At 39.9% G+C, this 23,698-nt stretch overlaps 1 protein-coding gene across 2 annotated transcripts in view; it reads left to right on the forward strand.

The window, feature by feature from the left end:
• clmpb (CXADR like membrane protein b) overlaps positions 1-23,698 on the forward strand; it is an 85,596-nt gene that overhangs the window by 13,863 nt on the left and 48,035 nt on the right. Inside the window, exon 1 of one of the 2 annotated variants that reach the window (XM_053623577.1) lies at positions 1,367-1,921. The exons of the other annotated variant lie outside the window; for it this stretch is intronic. The gene's annotated coding sequence lies outside the window, so the exon portion shown is untranslated. Of the gene's footprint in view, positions 1-1,366; positions 1,922-23,698 lie in introns of those variants that run through there. 2 annotated transcript variants of the gene reach the window in all.

The raw sequence follows: 23,698 nt of genomic DNA on the forward strand, positions 1-23,698 counted from the left end.
GGATGCCATTTTTGCCCAGTGTCTTTCTGATAGTGGAGTCATGAACACTGACCTTTAATGATGCACGAGAGGCCTGTAGGTTCTTTTGATGTTGTCCTTGGCTCTATTGTGACTTCCTGGATGAGTCGTTGCTGAGCTCTTGGAGGAATTTTGGAAGGTTGGGAAGGTTCACTACTGTGCTGAGTTTTCCTATTTGGAGATAACGGCTCTCACTGTGGTTCTCTGGAGTCCCAGAGCCTTTGAAATAGCTTTGTAACCCTTCCCAGACTGATGTATTTCAATCACCTTCTTCCTCATCATTTTTGGAATTTCTTTCATCTTTTTCACAGTGTGTTACAGGGTAAGACCTTTTAACCAACGTCATGCTGGTGAAAAAGTTCAACAGTAATCAGGCCTGGTTGAGTCTACTCCAGCTGAACTCCATTATGAATGCAGTTTCATAGATTTGGGGAATTAATAACTATGGGGGCAAATACATTTTCACACAGGCCCAGTTGATAATGTATAACTTTTTTTTGCTTTAATTGTGTGGCATGAATTCATACAATTTTGGTCACTGTCCAGGGAATGTCTTGTCGCTATGAATTATTTCATTTCTTTCAAGGGTATGTAAAATTTTGCACTCTGGTGGGACTCAAGCATTTTGTTAGGATACATTTAACATGGATGTTCAAGAGTGTTACATTGTGGAACATGTAAGGCTTTGGAAATCTGAAATAATAACAACCATTTTAAAAGAAAAAGAGTATAATGGCGGCATGGTGGTGGAACAGGTAGCGTTGCCTCACAGCTCCATTTTTTTTTATCTTGAGATAGGGTTACTGGGCTCAGACTTTTGTATTTTCTCCCCCTGTTACTGTAGGTTTCCTCTGAGTTCTCTGGTTTCCTTCCACCTTCCAAAAATATGTCAGTAGGTGTACTGGCTATGCTGAAATGCCCTAACCTATGAATGACTGTGTGAATGTGGGGTCCAATGGACTGGCGTCCCATCCAGGGTGTATTCATGAAACCCAGTGTTCCTGGGTTAGACTCCAGGTCTACCATGATTATCCCTGACCAGGATAAAGAACTCATCATCATATCCTGTTGGTCCTGAAGCAATGGAGATGCTGTGGATGTTTTGTTGAAGGCAGAATCTCATTTCCTGAGCTTCACGCCTTGGCGAGTGTGGGAAATGTCTGGTTCAATTTGAAATAGTTTAACATTTCAGTTGCCGTCCATGGACTTCTGTATTTTCCCATCTTGAAGTGTCTGACCCAAAGTGGATTTGGATGCTGCTGAAAAAATTCAGCTCAGCGCATTTACTACATCCTGACTTATTTATTCATGCCACAGCGAGACCTTGCCATGCTTCAGAGAGCGGCTTTACCTACTGCTCTGATTCGCACCCCAGAAAAACAGCTTCCCTGTACAGGGAAGTGCTTTCACATCTTTCTCAGCTCCTTGAATGCTGTTTTGTCTGACAAAGAAACCAAATGTTAGAGTAGTACAGAGTGAGCGAGAATCAGAGAGGCAAGCCTATGTGACTCCGATCCCCTCTAGGCTGATATAATTCCCTTTTTGCCGTTGATTGTTTACACTGCACGCAAAGTTCGGGGACAGGACTATAAAACAAGTCCTCGGGCCCAATTAAATTAGATCGACATCAATTATGGCACTTCGTATGCCAGTGGCTGACTCACAGCGGTGTCATCCTGAGGACAAGGAGCACACGAGGGTGGCAGGCTAATGCGTTTAAGGCAGGCGCAATTAAAAGGAGCGAGCTTCCCGATAACGACAGGCTTAGAGTTGCTCAGAAGGGATTAGAGAGCAGAGCTGCCTGTCTCAAAATGCTGCGGCTTATCTTCCTGCTCTTGTCTGCAAGCTAATGAATGGACAACGTGCCATTCTGAGTGAGCAGGGCCTCGTTAACTGCACACAGGTAAGTTTGAAAGGCAGCACAGCACATCTCACATACTGAGATATCTCATATACTGTGCATTGTGTATATGTGGGTTGGTGTATCATATTGTTCGATTCACGTTTATTATTGCTGTATCAGATCAGACCAAAAAAAAAGAATAAACCACGATGAAATCTATATACAGGGATATAATCACGCGCGATTCTACTTTGTTTTAGGATACTTTTGAAATGTATTGTCATCATAAACACTATGCTTAATGTTTTTCCATTCGCGGTGCTTAAAGGCAATGTTAAAATTGTTAAGCTATATAATTTCACTGCTGTTCCACAACATTAACAGAGTATTAAATACGATACAGTATGTCTTATGTTAATTAATTAAACAAGGATCATCTTCCTTTTTAGTATGCCTGTGTTTGTCTGCTTGTTTGTGGAAGTAGGAAAACGAATCGAATCCATACATTACACAGAAAAGCTCAGTGTAATTAGTCTCTGTCTTTTGCTCCTCCCAGCTGCTCTCACCATCCCTCAATGCCCCAGAGGACGATATATATCATGTCTCAGTTCAAGTGATCTGGATCAATACGCAGAATTCAGCTCTGTTGCTTATGACAGGAATAGGCCTCGGACTGGAATGTTTCCTCTTCCAGGTCACCTGAAGGGCACGGTGACAGGATAAATAAAAGTGCCTCTGCTAGCCACACCTGTGAGCATGTCCATCACGGTCAAGCGAGAACAAGACTCAGGCAACTTGAAAATGTATGTATGTATGTGTGTGCGTGTGTGTGTGATCTCAGTTGGATAGGGGTAGATCCTTTTAACAGCTACTTATAAAGTCGTAGCATTAAAGTAGCAAAGCTTTTCTGAATTATGTCGCACGATCCACAATGACCTCATTCTCTTTGTTCGAGCGAGCGTATCGAGCGTTCAGCTCACGTCTATGTGCGCCGCTTCTGTCCTGTGGAGTTTCATCTTGCTAATGAGTGCTCATTTTACGCCTCTTTTCGGAAGATCTAACAACACTAGAGAAGACCGATAAAGCAAGTCGATAGCAGGAAAACAACAGCACGAAAGATGGAGAGAGAGGTCAATCTAGAATTTTCGGCTAGATTTTACCGGTGCTCTGGATATCCAGACAGTACGGAGTTTTGCCCTCTGCTAGCTTTTAACACACACATTTGATGCTAATTTTTATGTTACAATGAAATGTTTCGTTATTCAGAAGAAATTCTAATGATGTTCAACAGTTTAAATTGTCAAAACTGGCACGAGGTCACAACGGCGCAAATTAGGTCTCGAGAAGACCAAAATGGTTGACATGGGAATTGCCTTTCACTGTTTCGATACATGATCAAATCTTATCTCAAGCACAGCCTGTGAGATAATATCTTCATCACATTGCACGTCAAGCAGCTGTTGAGGGCAGTAGATGAATCATGCTAACTGTGCACTCTTTTTCCCAGATGTGTATTTTATTCATTTCCACGTCTTCTATTGATTCCACTCACAGCATTAAAGAGCTGGACAGAAAAGCGTTTAACCCGTCCTGTCCAGCAGGCCAGCATTTCGATTTAACACACGGCGCATTATCGTTTGAATGCATAAGCACGCATGGAGCGTGTGACAAGTGTATCCTAGAATGCAAAGCCTATGTGGTGCTTGTCTTTTTTTTTTTTTTTTTCCTGCTCAAGTGTTTACTTTGTTTTTGAGCCTGCTATTGTCTGCCATGCTGCTAGCTGATTGGTCATAAGGAAAACTCATTACAGAGATTCTTTTGTGCCACTGTGTGGTTTAGAAAGAAGGGCAAACATGATTGAGGTTTACTGGTGATTTATCCTTTTACAGGGTCTCAGCACTGGACTGCTCTTACTGTACCAGGGTTGCCAATTACCATACTCATACCAGTCAAACACATTGTACCGCATGCCGAATTTAGAAAAAAAATATAACCAAGTAAAACCTCTCGGAGATAAAGCAAATCATCTAAATTTGAATGACAAAGCCTGGATTTTGGACATCGAATTCGGTTTGTGCTTATCCAGTAACGATGTTAAAGCCAAATATTGTATACTGCAAGCCATATATTGTATGGTTCTGATCTGCCATGGCAGTCAGATGGAAATAAAGTGTGTTATCATCTCAGTGAAAGTCTTAGTGGGGGATATTGAAGGTTTCCTAGTAAACGTATTATAGGGTTGCTAATTATGTTTGCAGATTGATATGATCGTGTCAAAAGAGCACTGTTAAGTTCTCAAATCTGGTCAGAAGGTGTTGAGTAATTTTCTATAACAGCAGCTCTGACAGTTCTGAACAATAGTAGGAAATTTCACATATTATTTAGCATAATAGTAGTAAGTGTTACATATTTAGTATAGCAGTAGGAAAGTCAACATAGTATTTAGTATTATAGTAGGAAATTTGGAATTATTTGAAACAATAGGAGGACATTTGATATATTATTTAGTACAGCAATCAGAAATGTGTTTCCTATTCGAAAATTGTAAGATGAAAGTGGGAAATTTCACATATTATTTAGTACAGTAGTAGGACGTGACATATTTAGTACAATAAAAGGGAACTTGACATTATTTAATATAGTAATCGGTAATTTACATAGTACAGTAGTAGAAAATGACATTACGGAGTAAAATATTAGAACATTTAAAATATTTAGTATGTTAATAGGAAATTAAAAATTATGTAGTACAATATTAGGAAATGTAACATATTTAGTACAATAGCATAAAGTTTTACATACTCTTTAGTACAGTAGTAAGCAATTTCACATATTATTTAGTACATTAGTCGGAAATGTAACATATTTAGTACAGTAATAAGAAGAAAGTTTACATTCTTTGCTATAGCATGAAATGTATCATATTATGTAGTAGTAGTTATAGAAGTAGAAAGAAAATTGATAGTGTTAAATACATTAGTAGGAAACGTAACATATTTGCTTAAGTAGTAAGACCTTTGACATTATTTAGTAAAACTGTAGGAAATTGAACATATTATTTAGTACACTGGTAGGAAATTTCACGTTATTTATCATACTGACATTGTTTATGAAAGTAGTTTTACATTAAGTAATTTTACATTAAGTTAGTATACGAGTAGGAAATTTCACAACGTTTAGTCCAGTAAAAGGAAATTGCACATATTAATTAGTAGACTAGTAGGGAATTTAATATTATTTACTATAGTGGTAGAAAATTTTTACATATTATTTAGTACAGTAGTAGACTTGACATAATATTTGGGACATAAGCTTTTTCCAAGATATCTTCTGCATTGTTCCTTGGTTGGTCATCAGTTTGGCACCTCAGAGCTCTAACACACACATTTCCTTGGTCTCTCGCTCTCTGTTTTTTTTTTTTGTTTTGTTTTTTTGTCCCAATCCCTGAACATATCCACTGGGGAACTGTATGTGATAACCTTGTTCTGGATGAAGGATGGGGCCACAAATACTGGTTTGGAAAATGTGCCCCCTCCCCATCTAATGCAACAAATGTGTGAGTCAGCAAGACCTGGGCCAATCAATCTGTTTACTGTGGCGGAGAGGAGCAAAGTTGAGAGGAGAGGAGAAATGATTGATTCATAGCCAACCGTGTCCTTTGAGCAAGTTTGTGCTTGTGAACAGAAAAAAAAAAAGCACAAAAAAGTGTGTTTTCATCAGTGCGCTGGAGTGTGTACAATATCAGTGTGTGTATGTGTGTGTACAATGCCTTATGGATATCTACTGAATGTGAAAATGTTTCTGTACTCTGGCATGCTGTGTTTTTGCAAAGACTGTTATGAGCACATCAAGGGACGTCAGGATCTGGTTTGTGTTAGCTTATGAATACATTCAACGTGTTCTATTCTGAGAAAGAAGAAATAATCTGTAGACTTTAAATCCCTTTTCAAGAGTAAAATTAATACGTTTGGTTCATTTGCTCTTTGGTTTGCTTTGATGTCAAACTGCATATACAGTGGGGGGAAATAAGTACAGAACGCATACATTTTTGTTTCAGTAAATATATTTCCAATGAGGCTATTCACATGAAATTTTCACCAGACATCAGTATGAACTCAAGAAATCCAGAAATATAAAGAATTCAACAGTATATAAATAAAGTTATGTGTAATAAAGTGGAATGACACAGGAAAAAAAGTATTGAACACGCTAAGAAAAAGCAGTTCTTCAAGGCAAGGAACCAGCTGAAATCCATAAGTAATTATACTCCCTATCTGTGCAAATTAATATCAGCTGGGTTAGTAAATTGATGGTCTATAAAAATGCTTTTTGTTACCAAGGTGTCACACAAGAAACATCTCATGATGGCTAAAAGCAAAGAGCTCTCCCAAGACCTTCGCAACCTTATTGTTGCAAAACATATAGACCTATTTCAAAACTTCTGAATCCTCCAGTAAGGACCATTGGGGCCATTATCTGCAAGTGGAAGCGACATCACACCGTCATCAACCGGCCACGCACAGGTTTTGACCAGGAAGTCAGAAGAATAGTCAGAAGAGTAGCCCAAGATCCAAGAACCACTCGGAAAGAGCTCCAGAAACACTTGGAGGCAGCAAGTGACATCGTCACAGGAAAAACAACAGAGAATGCACTCCACTGCTCACGCTCACCCCACAAAACTCCATTACTAAAGAAAAGGCATGTCGAAGCTCGTTTAAAGTTTGCTACAACTCATTTGAACGAGCCTATGAGATACTGGGAGAGTGTAATCTGGTCAGATGAGAGCAAAATTGAACTTTTTGGCTGTCATACTACACACCATGTTTGGAGAAGAAATGGCACTGCACATCACCCTAAAAACACTATACCAACAGTGAAGTTTGGAGGTGGAAGCATCATGGCGTGGGGCTGTTTTTCATCGCATGGTACTGGCAGACTTCATATAATTGAAAGAACGATGAATGGAGCCCTTTACCTGGAGATTCTTGAGAAGAATCTGCTGCCATCCACCAGGATGATGAAGATGAGACATCGGTGGACCTTCCAGCAGGACAGCGATCCAAATCATACAGCAAACGAAACAACTGGTTTCAGAGAAAATAAATTAAGGTGTTAGTATGGCCCAGTCAATCACCTGACTCGAATCCAATTGAACAAGATTTAAAGACAATATGTTTAGAAGAACGGGCCAAAATCACATCTGAATACTGCGGCCCATTAATTTCTTCATACAGGAAGCGTCTTGAAGCCGTCATTACAAACAAAGGCTTCTCTACTAAGTATTAAATACATTTTAGTTAGTGTGTTCAGTACTTTTTTCCTGTGTCATTCCTCTTCATTACACATAACTTCATTTATGGACTTTAATGTTTGGATTTCTTTATAGGTACGGATTTCTTGAGTTAATACTGATGTCTGGTGAAAATTTCATGTGAATAGCCTCATTGGAAATATATTTACGGAACTAAATGTTAACGCATTCAATACTTATTTCCCTCAACTGTAATAATAAAAAAAAGCAATAACTTTCACTGTCCGATGTGGCATGGGACTGAAAACATCATAAGCGTTACTGTATTGTCTTAGTTGGCTAGAAATGCTGCTGTGGAAATAAAAGATAAAAACAAACCATAGTCATATAGAAATAGACTGAGCATGGAGAAGACTCGAGTAGTGCTAAATAATCAATCTGCCCTTTGGGTGCCACGTCGCAGAATTTAGTCAGTTTGAATCGAACCCTGGTGTGTTTTTCTCCTCGGTGTGATTTATTTGTACAGGTGAGAAAATATCAATCACTCTCAAGTGAGGACCAAAACAATTGATCTGAGTTGCTTGAGCAAAGTGTTCTTGGTCCTGCTCCAAGCGAATTCTAGAGGTCCGTCTCTGAATTGACACAAATACAGGAAGTGAATCAAACATGTTATGTATTATAGTTAGCAGGAAGCATTTTTCTACAGGATATGAGCTGCTAAATTGAGCCAAAGGACAGAGCTGTAGTGCTGCAGAAATGCTATGTGTTCTGGGTATTTGAACTGAAAACAAAGATAAAATGCTGGATTTGATCGACAAAATGTTTTAAACTAGTCATTTATATAATTATCTAATACTTTATTTAGCTCCAGCTTCATGTTCTCCCTGCTTCGATGATTTCTACACACATACACACTTGCCAAAGGTTTGTGTTTTCTTTTACGAGAGTTTTACGAGGACATTTTCAGTCCTACGTGCCCATCTGGCAACTTTTTGTTTTGTTCTTTTTTGGGGGTTTTGCTTTTTTAAAAAAAAATAAATAAATAAAAAATGTGCAGTGTGAAACAAAACCAAATCGTAAATGAAACAAGTATCAACTTCACTCAGATTTTGAACCTGCAAACTGATTAATATAAGTTAAAGTACCCTTTGAGTTCTCTTGAATACTGACATTGACCACATTCTCCAGAGTCCTAGTTACATACATAGTATGTGGAGCTTCACGTTTTTCTCGTACTTCTGGGATCACTCTGGGTTCTCCGGTTTCCTCCCACCTCACATAAACATGCCAGTGGATGGATTATCTAATCTAAATTGCCCCCAACTGTGAATGAGTGTGTCGTAGTGAATACCAGGATGTGTTCCTGCCTCACACCCAGTGTTCCTGGGATATGGTCCGGATCGACCACGACCCTAAGCAAGATAAAGCAGATACTGAAGATAAAACTGAACGATTGATATGTTCTCTGCTGGACAAATGAACCACACCGAGAGCATAAACGCACCAGGGTTTCATTTTAACAGCCTAAAGCCTGCTTCGTAAGACAGACAGCATCTCTATATAATTCTTTTTGTATCTGTTATCTTTTTCTACATTTATCTTGCTTTAGTTTGGCTTGAGGAAGAAACTGGAAGAAAAAAAAACAAAAAAAAAACATTTGTGTGAGATAATCAAATTGACTTGAGATCAATAACCATCCAAGCTGGACATCACTGATTTTATTATGTCTGCTCCCAACACGGCCTCTTTCACAATATCTGTTTTCTGATACATTTACAGACATTTGCACACACACACACACACACACAGAGAGAGAGAGAGAGAGAGAGAGAGAGAGAGAGAGAGAGAGCAGTACAGAAATAAATTCATATCACTTTCCTTTCACTGGTTTCCTCACTGGAATAAATTCTTCAGCTGTCTGGATCAATCTGGATTCCATCATTTTCTCCATATTTTTTTTTTTCACCTTGGGAATAACAATAAAAAAAAACTTCCTTCCTGTACGGGAATCAATAGCGTGTGTGCAATCGGTTTGTCTGGCTCATAATCAGCCAACAGAAACAAACAGCCGTCCTCTGTTCGCTTTCATTTTTAATCTGTTACATTTTTAGACATCTGGTCTTTAAAATGTTTCAGGCTACAGGCTGTTATAGGTGAGTTGGAGTACGTTTTGCATACGATGCAAACGTATTGCACACTATAATTCAACTTTGCACCTTAGAACTGCTTTCTCTTAAGAATATACATTATGTGCCAAAAGTCTTGGCATCCCTAAATCAATTTAGTAATAAATCTTAACTAATTGTCATTCTTGCTTTCAGTTCAGTAACCCTGTTTGTCACCGTTTAAGCATGTCCTGAGGTATAAATACGAGGTTACTTACATCACTACAATCACTTTGTCATCCAGTATCATGGGGAACAACAAAGAATTTTCAAACCAACAGAGATAGAGTTTCATTTACTGCATTTTGGTGGACACCCGTATCCAGAGCAACTTACATTTATCTCATTTATACAACTGAGAAGTTGAGGGTTAAGGGCCTTGCTCGAGCAGTGGCAGCTTGGCAGGGCTGGAATTTAATATGACAGCCTTTTGATCGGTAGTCCAACGGCTTAACCGCTAGACAGATACATGGTTGATGACCTTCACAATTATGGGGGGTTTGCTCATTTTTATGAAGGGTGCCAATAATTCTGGATGGCATTCTCAGAGGAGTTTCTGGAGATATTTTTGTATTACCTATCAAGTTGTCTAGACTTAGATGTTTAGTTGAAACTGTTTAAATGAAAAAACTGAAAAAAGACAGAAATATCCAGCATGTTTAGACTCAGCAGGTTGGAGTGTGCAGTCGACTGTTCTATCTTACGCAGTGCAGAGAGCCTCAGTAAAACTGTTACACACACACACACACACACACACACACACACACACACACACAGTTCCTGCTGAGAGTGAGAGGAACTGAATGCAGCTGCAGTAAAAGATCACTGCATACTGGATGAACTCTAAATGTGAATGATACGCTACTGAACCATCACTTCTATATGGCCTTTAAGGATTTCTGTATCTACTACATGTACCGTACTTTTATACCACAGAACTGTCGAATTCTCTATTCTGATTGGTCAAAAAGCATTCATGAACTTTCTATACTTATACAGTCATTCCAGCTGAAATTCGAATCACAGGATTAAATGAATCCACACTTTCGAACACATGATCATTTCTATAGTAACAGCTTATTCACAGACACTCCATATAAATAGATTAAAACGTGTAATTGTTGATACGGTTATGTTTTCTCTGAGGAAGTGTTTATTTAGCATTTTTGGAAGGAGTCTCCAGTCTCTCTTTGTACATGGTAGAGGTCAAGTTTTTAGTTTTAAGATTTCTGACATGGGAACATCTTCAGGACAGAGGAGTATTCACTTTTCAGTTTTTCAGTATTAACTAGAAGAGAGACAGAAAATAAGAGGATGGAAAGGGAACTACTGTTTTCTTCTAAAGTACCAGTGGCTCTGTTATGCTGTGGGGGCCGTTTATTTATGCTGCCATGGTTTGGGTCCAACTGTGTCCTTAGACAGAATCATTACTGCAAATCAATGCAAATCAAAGTACTTCTATTACCTTTACCTTATGATGAAACTGTTTTATTTGATGGTCTCTTCCAGGAGGTCTCTTCCAGGTGGTCTCTTCCACCCCCATTCCCAGGGTACAAGGGCTCACTGAATGGTTTGTTGAGGAGGAAAATGATGTAACTCATATACTATGGCCTTCACAGTAACCATAGTAAACCTAACCAAAGTACAAATCTGAATGGGAGATTTTGAAGTGACGTGTTAGTGGAGATTTTGGCGAGACAGCACTTTCCACCACCATCATCAAAACACCAACTGAGGGAAGAATGGTGTTCATAGTTCCAGTACAGTTGCGGTAGTCCAAGACCTGATTAATGGTGCATTTAAGTCATGTCGGAAAGATCGTATTTACGTGTTGAACTGACACATAAACGCCACCACAAAGTCGTAATTACAAGTGAGAAATTCTGGATTTTCTTTGAGTTGGGGCGTGTCAGTAGGAAAACATGGTGGAGTCAGTGGATGAAACTTCTGGAGTTGAAGGTAAATTTGTTGAAAACGAATTGCCTGTATAAAATACGATAGCATTGTACAATTCCGACATAACATGTAACGATATAGTTTACAGTGGCTTCATAAATTGATTAAAAACATAAAAAAGCAAAACACACCTGATGCGCATTCTTTGTTATCATTTTTATCTTTGTTATGTTTGTAATCATTTTCTAGAAGTAGAGTAGAGTTAAAAAAAAAACTTGCTGTATTTTTTTGTAGTTAATTCAGACAAGGTACACTGCCATCTCGCTCCGACCAAAGCGACTCGAACGCACCTGACGTCTTAATTACAACTTCCCAAATCGTACATACGAACTTCCCAGGAGGAATGAGTGCACAGTAAGACACTATTTTTGTATTTTTTTTCCTTTAATTGGTCACCCACCTGGAATCCTTTCTATATAGAATAAAGCACGGTGTAAGGACCTGGAGCAAGTAATTCTAAAAGTCCTGTAAACAAATATAATGAGTCTTTATTGGTCACATATACACACAGTGAAATGCTTTTATTTCGCGTATCCCAGCATGTTAGGGGGTTGGGGTCAGAGCACAGGGTCAGCCATGATACAATGCCTGTGGAGCAGAGAGGGTTAAGGGCCTTGCTCAACAGTGGCAGCCTGGCAGTGCCGGGGTCTGAACCCCCGACCTTCCGATCAGTAACCAAGAACCTGGCAGTGCCGGGGTCTGAACCCCTGACCTTCCGATCAGTAACCCAGAACCTGGCAGTGCCGGGGTCTGAACCCCTGACCTTCCGATCAGTAACCAAGAACCTGGCAGTGCCGGGGTCTGAACCCCCGACCTTCCGATCAGTAACCAAGAACCTGGCAGTGCCGGGGTCTGAACCCCCGACCTTCCGATCAGTAACCAAGAACCTGGCAGTGCCGGGGTCTGAACCCCCGACCTTCCGATCAGTAACCAAGAACCTGGCAGTGCCGGGGTCTGAACCCCCAACCTTCCGATCAGTAACCAAGAACCTGGCAGTGCCGGGGTCTGAACCCCCGACCTTCCGATCAGTAACCCAGAGCCTTGCAGTGCTGGGGCTTGAACCCCTGACCTTCTGATCAGTAGCCTTGAGAGTGAAATGAGATATTAAATCGTGTACAGTTATACTGTAGAAAGTAACAGCTTGGCAGGTGTTGGAAACAAATGCAAGGTTTTTATTATTTAAAAAAATATATATAAAGTTTCCACTGAATACTTGTTGTGCCAAACCAATAATAATCTGTGCTAAAAAAAGAGCAGAAATTCACTTTTATTATAGAAGCGATACTTTCCTTCTCAGACCTCTCTCTTTCTCTCCGACTCAGTGTTCATTTCCATATTGCACAACACAACACAGACACCGAGTCACTCTTGTGTTCTTCCCAGCCATCCATCGGCTGACTGGGAAACCACACAAAACCTTTGAAGCCGTACTTCTATGTTTCCCTTTGGCCGTTTCTTCACTTCGTCTGCTTCTTCGCTTCCATCCTTCACTCCTTACCGAGCACAGGAGTGGAAAACAAACCCTCTCGGAACCCCGCCTGAGTCCTGTTCTAAGTCTTCGTAAGCAGGGAAGGAAAAAAATGAATCCGTCTGAATATGTAACAGCCAAATCCTCGAAACACGACCTCCCTGGGTCCCTAGTGTGCATCGCCTGTCCTCGTGCAGTTCATCAGCTCGCTTCATTTGTGGGTAAACGCGGCGTGCGCGAACCTATAATTAGATTCAGGATGCAACACTGTTAACCACTGTAAATAATTCAATGAGTGAATAAATAAATATATCATCAAGCAGGCATGTGTGAAGGATGTGGGAATGTGATGGAAAGACTTCACGTGATGTTCTTGTGTCAGTAATGATGTGGCGATAAGGCTGAGCTGGCCTTCAGTGGGAAAATGATCTTATCGTATGTTTCTCAGGGCAGCTGCCAAACCTACACACACACACACACACACACACACACACACACTAGGGCTCAGTGCACGATAATGAACAGCTATTTAGCAGCCAATAATGACACAGCCTGGGAGAGTGCTCCCTGTATTTGTTTGATTATCCTTGTATTTGTGTGAGAATGCTAATTTGGCCTCTAACAGCCTGGATGACCCGTTTTTATTTTCCGGAAGCTCCTCCGGCTTGTTCATGTCCTTCTTCCAAACAGTCACAGGTACTTTAATCAGGTACTGGAGTGGAGTTTTAGCTCCTCAAGTACTCATGGAGAGAAGGACAAGCTACACGGTGTCAGTCATTACTGTGCAAATTGTTTTCCAAGAAGAAAAGGACTGGAAAGCTTTTTTTTCTGCCCACTAACTTCTAGCTAAATTAACGAATTCATTCAACAAAGCAGCTTTATATACCGGAAATGCAGATTAAGATTCCTAATAAGCGAGTAAAAAGTGACACGGACAAGGAAAAACTCCATGAGACACCTTCCTGTATATGAGAGGTACAAATCCTATAGTATCCAGCTGAAATGATCCACTAAAGAGATGTGAGGCTGTTTTAGTTTTTTTTCCGGAAGTGTGAATCTTTAGGGTATCCCATTCCACAGCAGCAGAAAGTGAGTCATGAGTGTAGAACGCTCAGGATCAGAATGAATCAGGCAGATCTGGAGGGTGAGAGAACTGGACCAGGTGCTGGCAACACATCAGGCAATAGGAGTACACACAGAGCTTGACAGAGAGAGAGAACAGAGTATTAGATACCATATGCTCATCCTGCAAGGGTTTAAAAGCATGCACCTTGTGATCAGAGTGCAAGCAAGGACTCCACCATATCCAGCTATAATAATTCTCTTTATAGCTGGATACCCTGGCTATAGCCCTCTATCCTACTACACACATCAGGCTGATTTATTGTGCTCATTTCATCTAAGTAAACTCTTCAGTGCAGCACAGGTGTCATTTCAGTTCATGTAGCTACTCAGAGTCTTCATAATGAATTGACGTAGAACAGTGAGGAATGCGGCCTTTCCTCAGAGTAAACAACCAAGAGAAAATCAACTGATCCCATTACACCACATGGTCGATGACGATTGACGATTGACGATAATATAACTACTGTAATGGTTATATTGAAGTCAGACAATTGAAACGTCTGTGGGAAAATGCAGTGTCTGCATCCTATACAAAACATATTAACCTGCTGTCTGATTTTGAAGCAGAGCAACAAGCTTCTTAGCTAAATTTCTCTAAACGTAGCTTCTTTTGGCAATGTAGCCAAACATTCAATGCCCTGAATGTCTTCACTAGCAAAATATGAACGGATATTTTAATTGAAAAAAAGAAAAAATGACTCAAGGTGTTTACAGGTCTACTTCACTATACAAAAATATCTGTGCCGCTGTTCAACACAAAGCACACACACATCGTTTAGATCTAATTTTATTGAAATTTTATAATGAGCTTAGTTACAGCTAATAACTCGTTAGGTTAATTTACAGTCCCAACTTCAGTATGGACCTTGGTAATGGAATATTGAGCAAAAAAAAAAAAGAAACCCACTGACTAAATTCTAATGCTAGCAATTAGCAGCTACATACAATTCCTAACCAGATTTCCATCCATCCATCCATCCATCCATCCATCCTCAACCGCTTATACGTTAATCAGGTCGCGGTAACCAGATTTCACTGGTTGTAATAGACATTTAAGACAATAGCGTATTACATACGATCTCACAAGCCTATACTGCGAGATTGAGTTCTACCCAGTGGTGGCTAATTGTGATATTACATAGGAAGCTGAAATCTAAAATCTCTTAACAATCTCTTGAGCAATGCATTGGTGATTGTGAGGCTCTACTGACTTCATGCCATGTTTCCTCCAAATACCAAACAGAAAAGTCTTAACACTTTTGTTCAAACCAAATCTGTGTAAGCGACAGAAATGACTGCCACAGTGTGAATTTACAGTCTACGTGCACCCACAATGACATTAAACACCTATTGTCCAATGAGTGTTAATCATGTCTCCCATTAAAACACAGTGTACATGAATCCACCATAATAGCCCAGAGAAGAAGTGCTTCTTCTCTGTGGATTGTTATCAGTGCTGTGTCGAAATACTGAAATTCAGAGCGATGTTGCAGTTTGACAGTTTGATTAACTACAATATTGAATTTAACCAAGAGTGGTGAATAAAAAAGACATTTAAGACATCGCCGCGTTGTAATGAAATTTTACAGGAAGCCAGACTTCCCATGTAGTCTTAAAGCAGTCGCCTGAGCCAGACACAGTTTAAACAGCGAATAGCCTTCATCTGTTTGCTAATCAATTGCATACTATTAACGTTGGCCCTACTTAGGAGACGGAGACAGAAACGAAGAGACACACACAGAGAGAGAGAGGAGCCTGGAGGACAGTTGAGGTTGCAGAGTAGCAGTCAGTATGAGTCTGAGCTGAGCCAAGGATTATAATTGAAATAGCTGATAAGGAAATGATACAGTGGTTGGTGATCAAATAGATTAAAACAAAACATCACAGAGAGCAAGAGAATAGAGGAATTAATTATGTTTCAGAGTCTACTCGTTCCGGAGATGGAGAGAGCTCACAGACCAAACAGTGAGGACTTAAAAGCCTGCTTTATATAGAGTGAATCCATGTGTGACTTGATGAACTGATAAGAAAAGTGATTCAGATCATTAGCCACTGTGTTTTTTAGTAGATCTCCACTGGAGCTGTGGAATGAGACCATTTTAAAATAATAATAATAATAATAATAATTCAGCCTATTAACTCTTTCAACATAACAATGCTTAAACAATACTGGGATTTTTATGTAAAAAATAATGTTTGTGTTCATACCTGCATTCAAACCTAAATCTAAAATGAAAAATTCAGTATACTACTAAGTATACTTGCATTCAGTACACTGAGTATGAACCCAGCGTTTGGAGTGTTTCATCAAGCAGACCAAAGCAAACAAAAGATAAACCCAGATTCTCTCTAATTCGCCAATTATTGCCATTTCATTATTCAGTTATTTTTTTCCGATCAGAATTAAGCAGTCGGATGTGCTCGCAGAAGCGGTTTTGAATGATGATGACACTTCTACTGCAATTCATCAACATCTCAGCTAATTCACTAAGGACAGCAAAACACGAAACACAACATCTGCGGAGCAACAGAGAGTGTTAGAAACACAACCTTGCGAAAGCTTTTAGTTGCATAGAAACGCAGTGAAAACCGCTGCAAACTGTTGGAGGGAAACCCTGGAGAGATGGGTGTGTATTCAAACAACAATGCTTAAAATGAAAGTTTTAGGCCCATGGCCTAGTGTGAACATACTGTAGATGCTCAAATTATGTTCAAGTTCTAAACAAATGAAAAGCTCACACCAAGTAACAGTTTCAACTGAGGTTTTAGTCATAGCTTTAACTTAGACCTACTTCCTGGTAGTAGGTGCTATAGTACATCCACCATGAAGTGGCATAAAATTCACCTCTTTAACTTGTTTTATTTCCTTGAAAGCTAAATATGTCATGGTGAAAAAAATAAATGTAAAGTCATATATATATATATATATATATATATATATATATATGTGTGTGTGTGGCATGGTGGCAAGTAAGAAAACATTTAATATTAATGTAGCGTTTGTTTGTTTTTTTTATTTTCTTTTTAAATACAGAAGAAGTGTGAAGTTGGTTCGCGTCTATTTGTTGATGAATTTCCAGTAATGTGTTGCACGAGTCCCATTGATACAGCAAACCCAAACTAGTACATATCATCTCATACCACAGAATAGTAGTTTGAGAACACCATTTTACTTTAGTTTAGATTTAGTTGTGTGTTTTTTTGTTTTTTTGTTGAAATATGACTAATTTGACAAACATACCTAGGCGCACGGTGGCTTAGTGGTTAGCTCGTTCGCCTTCACACCTCCAGTGTTGGGGGTTCGATTCCCACCGTGGCCCTGTGTGTGCGGAGTTTGCATGTTCTCCCCGTGCTGCGGGGGTTTCCTCCGGGTACTCCACTTTCCTCCCCTAGTCCAAAGACATGCATGTAGGCTGATTGGCGTGTCTAAAGTCCGTAGTGTATGAATGTGTGTGTGAATGTGTATGTGATTGTGCCCTGTCCAGGGTGTAACCCCGCCTCGTGCCCGATGCTCCCTGGGATAGGCTCCAGGTTTCCCACGTGACCCTGAAAAGGATAAAGCGGTATAGAAGATGGATGGATGACAAACATACCTGTATAGGTATGATTTACCTATCAGGGTCCTTGGTTCGATCCTGAGCTCACGTTACCATCTGGGTGGAACGTCACCTGTTCTCCCTGTGTCAGTCTGGGTTTCACACACCTCCCAAAAACATGGTGGATTGACTACTAAATTATCTGTGTGTGTAAATAAGAGTGTATATAAAGGACTGACGCCCATTCTTGGTGGAATGCTATATACCTTACTGTCAAGATCACTGACATTGTTACCTGCAGGAGGTAAAACTAAAGACTACTACGGTAAAACTATGGTCTATGTATGCAAATCTAATTGCGAGGCATGATAAGTACCCGTGGTGCATTCGAAATTCAATGCAACGCTAGTTTTAAAAGACTTTCACCATATAGTTTAGGACAGACTTTACACTCTGACATTCTGGTGGAAATATTCCGCATCTCTGTATTGTTATTATTAAAGATGCCACATTCATTCTTACATTCTATTACTATTACAGAATTCTACTTTAACTCAGTAGTGCAGGACTTGGAATATATTAGGCCTATTAAATGTAAGGCAATCATTTTGAGTGTGATTTTTTTATTAATGTCCAATCATTTAATATGCTGATAAAATTGTTCTCATTTTCTCCTGTGAAGAGACATTTAAACACACTCCCAATGTAATCGTAGCGTCTCTAAAAGCCTAATATTATATTATATTGAAATAAACTCATTTTCATCACAAATTGCTTCCTCTATTTGAGGACGAAGCAGTAATATACAGAATTAAGACAGAAATAACCATTAGAGCTATCTGACCCATAAGGAATTTCCTTTGCCGAAATCTGAAAAGGAGAAAATTATCGTTACAATGTTCCAGCGATTTTGAGTATGAGCATGTTTGATTAAAATGAAGCACTCTAGACTCAGTTCATTTCATTCGTTAATGACATTTGTCCACAGAGAGCGGGTTTGGCCGGTCTGCTGCTCCACTTTTAGCATTTTTATCAAAAATACAAGCAGGTCGGTTGAATATTATTGGCAAATAGTACATCTTTGGGTATGTAGTAGAAACGCTCATCCCTGCATTGGGCGACTGGCCCAGTTGGGGAATCGTGTTTCAATGTGCAGTTTGAGCACCAGATGTTTATATCCATGAGGTCGAGGTGGGCGGTGGGAGGGGGAGGAGGTATCAAGAGCTCACTCCCAGATGTGAAAAAACTTGGCACAGCTCACCATGTTTTCTCCTTGGCACAGTGAGGCCTTCTCAGCCTCAGCAGTGGAACAGGAAGATGTCAGCTCTCCCTCAAATATTCTCATTTGTCCACCTATTTCCTAACTCATGCTCAGTCTCTCTTACCTCTGCGAGCTAACTGCTTGTTCCAAAAGAATGAAGGATAGGATAAGATGCACACTCTGATTTGTCATTAAGGCTTTCTTATTGACGCTGCATTTTATGATAATTGGTTTTCCCCTTAAAGAGTCCTACATAGAAAGAATGCTTTGTAGATTTTCGTAACATGCAGTGAGTGAAAGCAGGGCGTGAGTGCATATGCTCTGCATGTGTTTTATTGTGAACCATCCAAGAATCATCACCATAGACCGTAGCATGGGTCAATACACGAGCAGGAAGCATCATTTTACATTTATTTTACATTTATGACAATTTTCCTCAGACGCCCTTATCCAGAGCGACTTACATTTTTCTCATTTATACAACTGAGCATTTGAGGGTTAAAGGCCTTGCTCAAGGGCCCAGCAGTGGCAGCTTGACAGTCCTGGGATTTGAACTCACGACCTTCCGAGCAGTAGTCCAGCGTCTTAACCGCTGGCCGCCAAAACGCGCATCAAACAAGGATAATCCGTTGTCATTGTCAGAGGGGGAATTTTTGTGTTTCCCCATTAAAAAGTGTTCCATCTGAAACCTCTTCATGAAGCTCAAAAACCTTAAATATTCAAAGAACCATTAAGAAACCATTTTTTCCTCGTAACTTTTAAAATATAATCACCTCTGCTGCTCTGGGATTTAATTGCACCATTATGGAGCTGCTGTTTTGATTCCTACTATTTTGTTTGAGCTTTTTTTTTTATGGAAGAGGAAATGCAGTAATTAATGGTTAATTTAAGTGGCACAAGATTTACCTCACGGTCTTGTCAAGATTAATCAATCGTGAAATTTCACCTGTACTGACCTCTCAGCCCTGTTAGAGGACTCGAGTGAAAGCCTAAAGATGAGGGGTGGAGGTCTTTGATATCGGTCATGCCTTCCATAATACCATTGTAGCAGAATCTCACTAGGTTTTATTGCTTTGCGGTTTGTGACCTCTATGTTGAAGATCATCAGGGTTGTCTCTATGCTGACCTGTTATGTTCATTGCCCAATCGATGTATCCTTCCTTCGGACAGATGTGAGAGCTGCCTATCCCAACCACAGTGATAAACGATAGTCATTAGAATGTCAGCATGGGTTCAAAGCAGTACTTCATTAAAACAAATGAAGCATCTCATGCCAAATCCAAGGACATGACCCACACCAATAAAAACTCCATTTCAGTTTTTCCCAACTACACAACACTCCTTCCCCCAAAAAAGATTGCATCTTACACCTTAAAGTGCTCATCCCTTCAATATGGGGTCTTCATTTTGGAGAAAGTATCAAGTACAACACCAATAAAATGCCAGAATTGTTAAACATCCAAAGAAACATTGAGGGTCTTGTTTTTTCTAAGAGTATATGTTAACATTTTCTGTAATGTTTGGTGGGGGAAAACAAGGCAAAAACCTTGAGTAGAGATGTTGAAACAGTGCGTACACTCATAGAAGAGAGCTCTTCGGGGGTGCTCTGCATGGTTAATGGTCTTAACTTTTTGAAAGGGAAGACTGTTTGTCCCCTAGTGGGACAAACTGAAGAACCCTTTAGGTGGAAGATACAGTAGACCATTTTCCTAAGAGTGCATTTATGTATTTATGGAAAGAATGAGTCATTGGTCAGCGGAACCCAGACCCATGGATGACAGTCTTTCACTGATAGCAACCCTCATGGTGATGGGAAGGTCACGACAACATCAGCTGACACTCTTCACCTTTTATCTTATAGTCCTTCAGAGAGAGACACTTCAGAGAGAGAGGGAGGAATTGGGGAGGAGTGTGAGGCAGGATAATGGGGGAAGGCTAAATCTAGCGTGGAAAAGACCAAGATCTTGTTGAATGGTGGTGTGAGAGAGAAGATTCCTTTGGCACAGTTTAGCTTCTTCTGGGCTCTCTGGTTTTATTCCACCTCCCAAAAACATGCCGGTAGGTGGATTGGCTATGCTCAGTTGCCCCTAGGTGTGCAATGGTGTCCTTCAATGGACTGGCATCCCATCCAGGGTGTATTCCTGTCTCTTGCCCAGTGTTGCCAGGATAGGCTCCAGATCTACCACAGCTCTAGTGAGGAAAAAGTGTTTAAGGTGAATAAGAGAAAGAGAGGCAATTTGTGATTGAGTTACAGTCACTAGATGCTAATCTTCTAGTCCAACGCTAGTCTCTGTGTTAATTGAAAAAGTCATCAGTCAGCAAGGGAATCAGATCTCTTGGCACTTAGGGTTGTCTGTAGGTTCCAGACTGTGCATGCTTGGTTCCAGTTTATTCTATCATTGTCTTGGGAGATGAACAGTTCTGAGACGTTCTATCATTATCTACACATACTTTTCAACTAGGGAGTTGAGACAGAGATAGAGAGAAAGTCCATCATTCTCTTCGCCAGGTCTTCAGCTAGGAAGATGGATGGTCATGAATCCTGGAGAAGGCAGCTGGTCCCCCTTCTGACTTGGCTGAGTGATGGCAACATGCATGTATTTTCGCAACAGGATTTACCCAAGAGTATACTGAAGGCGTAGTATAACAAAAACCCCTCAAACTCATGCAGATGGATTGAATCACTTTAGATTTTTATTTCTTAGTTATTAAAGTAGGAATTGCTGCCAAAACATGAGGTTTATTAATGTTGCAGCAACAGAGATGTCCAAATACATGCATGGGCTTACATCAATCTGTAAATGGATACAGGGATCACTTTAATAATGGCTCTTTGTTGAGAAGCTGTTCTTAATCTTGAGATGTTCATACTCTGTTTGGTAAAGTCAAAGCTAAACATGGATCAGCTTAGCAATTCCTGATTGGGTTCTTTCATTTTAATAGATGCTTAAGGTGACCATTTTGGTGATCTTCTGCTATGCTGGGTGGATATAAGTAAAGTTCTGCTGAAGCTCAAGTTAGATTTAACTTTCTGCCAAACACTAAAAGGAACCCCTCCTAGGTCCTTTATGTTTGGTGTGGTTCCTGCATGGTAATTTCCTAAGTGGGCCATCATGGTATATGCTTTCATTCATATTAAGGCTGCTGAATGTACTGTAGGAGAATACATTTCTCATAAATCCCAGCATACGATTCATTGCCTGAAGTCAAGCAGCCTGCATAATGGCCGCGGCACAGCATCTGCCTGTTTGCCCAATTATTTTGGTTGTGGTGGTGTTTGCTTTGTAGTTCTGCTCACTGTTAAGCCTGATATCATTTTTTTTTTGGTCAAATTGCCGTGCCCCAGTTGTCCCATCTCAGATCGACTCTCGAACTCCACTTTAATGTCTGCCTGAATCAATAAGCTACTTGTAATCCCTGTAATTCATTTAACATTTTGAGGCTTCTCAGACTGTCTCCATTAAGGCGTGTCAGGTCTAATATGGAAGAGGAACTATAATTGTACCCGACCATGTCAGTAGATTCTTAAAGAACTCTGAGGCAGATGTGCATAGAGATTGATTTAAGCAGAAATACAAGGGCATGCTGACCTCCGATATCTAGAGAAAAAAAAGAGACAAAACTCATTCCCACTGTTAAACTGCCATCTCCCTTTGAATTAATGTCACTTAAGATGTATTATCAATACCCTAATTCCATTCATCAGATTTACAAGCCAAGTCGCAGTGAGTGTATTAATGTTTCCTCAGGTAATGTAGAAAGATACATTTTCATACATTAACTTCACGGTGTACTAGTGTATAGTCCATCCTTCTGTAATGGCACAGCTAACACTATATCCTTGCATTTTCGTGTGATATCACACTATATTTTCAGATTATACCTGTGGTTCTGCTTCATAGCTATGTTAGCTATGTTACATACGTGTATATCTGCAGCAAATATTGCTAACATTAGCAAAACATAGTTACTTCGCTGATATTGACCTACCCTCCCTACATCAAGAAAACACATATTTGGTATCTTTTGTTGAAGAGGACACAGAAGTTGGGGTAGAGTACATAAGGATCACAGTCTATTTGATCAACTTTGCCCATGTACTGTTTATTCACTTAGGATGTAGAGTGAGTAATGTCATAGTGATTTTCTACGTGAGTAATCACATAGCTGGAATGCTAGGATAGCTACAACAAGATCGATGGACTTTCTTTTAAAAAAGATACCATAACCAGTAACAGATGTCCAATCAGTAAATTTGAATTTGTAAAGTTGAGGCACTGCTATGTTGGATTATGCTAATAGATAGTGGGCTGGATTAGCTATGCTAAATGATTAGTGGGCTGGATTAGATATGCTAATGGTTAGTGGGCTGGATTAGCTATGCTAATTGATTAATGGGCTAGATTAGCTATGCTAATGATTTAGTGGGCTGGATTAGCTATGCTAATGGTTTAGTGGGCTGGATTAGCGGGCTGGATTAGCTATGGTAATGGATTAGTGGGCTGCATTAGCTATGTGAATAGATTAGTGTGCTGACTAACCATATAACCAGTTCATATGTATAGACTTTTGATGTCTGCCAAGGTAAGACTGGTATATCACCAGTTATTTGAATATTTGAATCTCATTTTTTTTTTTTTTACAGTTCTTCCACTGTATATAGGACACAGTAGCCTGGTAGCCTGGTCACTTCTTTGCTAAGACAGAGCACCTAGAGAGCTATATTTCATCAGCTCTATGACAGGGACACAAGTTTCCTTTGCAACTAAAATAGTCCCTACACTGAGCTCAGGTGCTAAAGTTGCTAAAGAAAGAGTCAGCAGACAGGAAGGCAGAAAGGTACCACTCATCATTTTTATGTACAGTTCTTTAGTCACTCAATTCTCGTGTTTGTGCTAGGCAGATTGGTTGGTGTATGTGGAGCATTACACATGTCACCAGAGCAGGATGAAAGATGATGAGGTATCTCGCTCTCTCTCTCTCTCTCTCTCTCTCTCTCTCTCTCTCTCTCTCTCTGTCTGTCTCTCTCTCTGTCCCCTGCTGCCATGAAAGGTGAGAGACTGTTACCATGCCTC

The sequence above is a fragment of the Ictalurus furcatus genome, chromosome 4, assembly GCF_023375685.1.
Source record: "Ictalurus furcatus strain D&B chromosome 4, Billie_1.0, whole genome shotgun sequence".
NCBI lineage: Eukaryota > Metazoa > Chordata > Actinopteri > Siluriformes > Ictaluridae > Ictalurus > Ictalurus furcatus.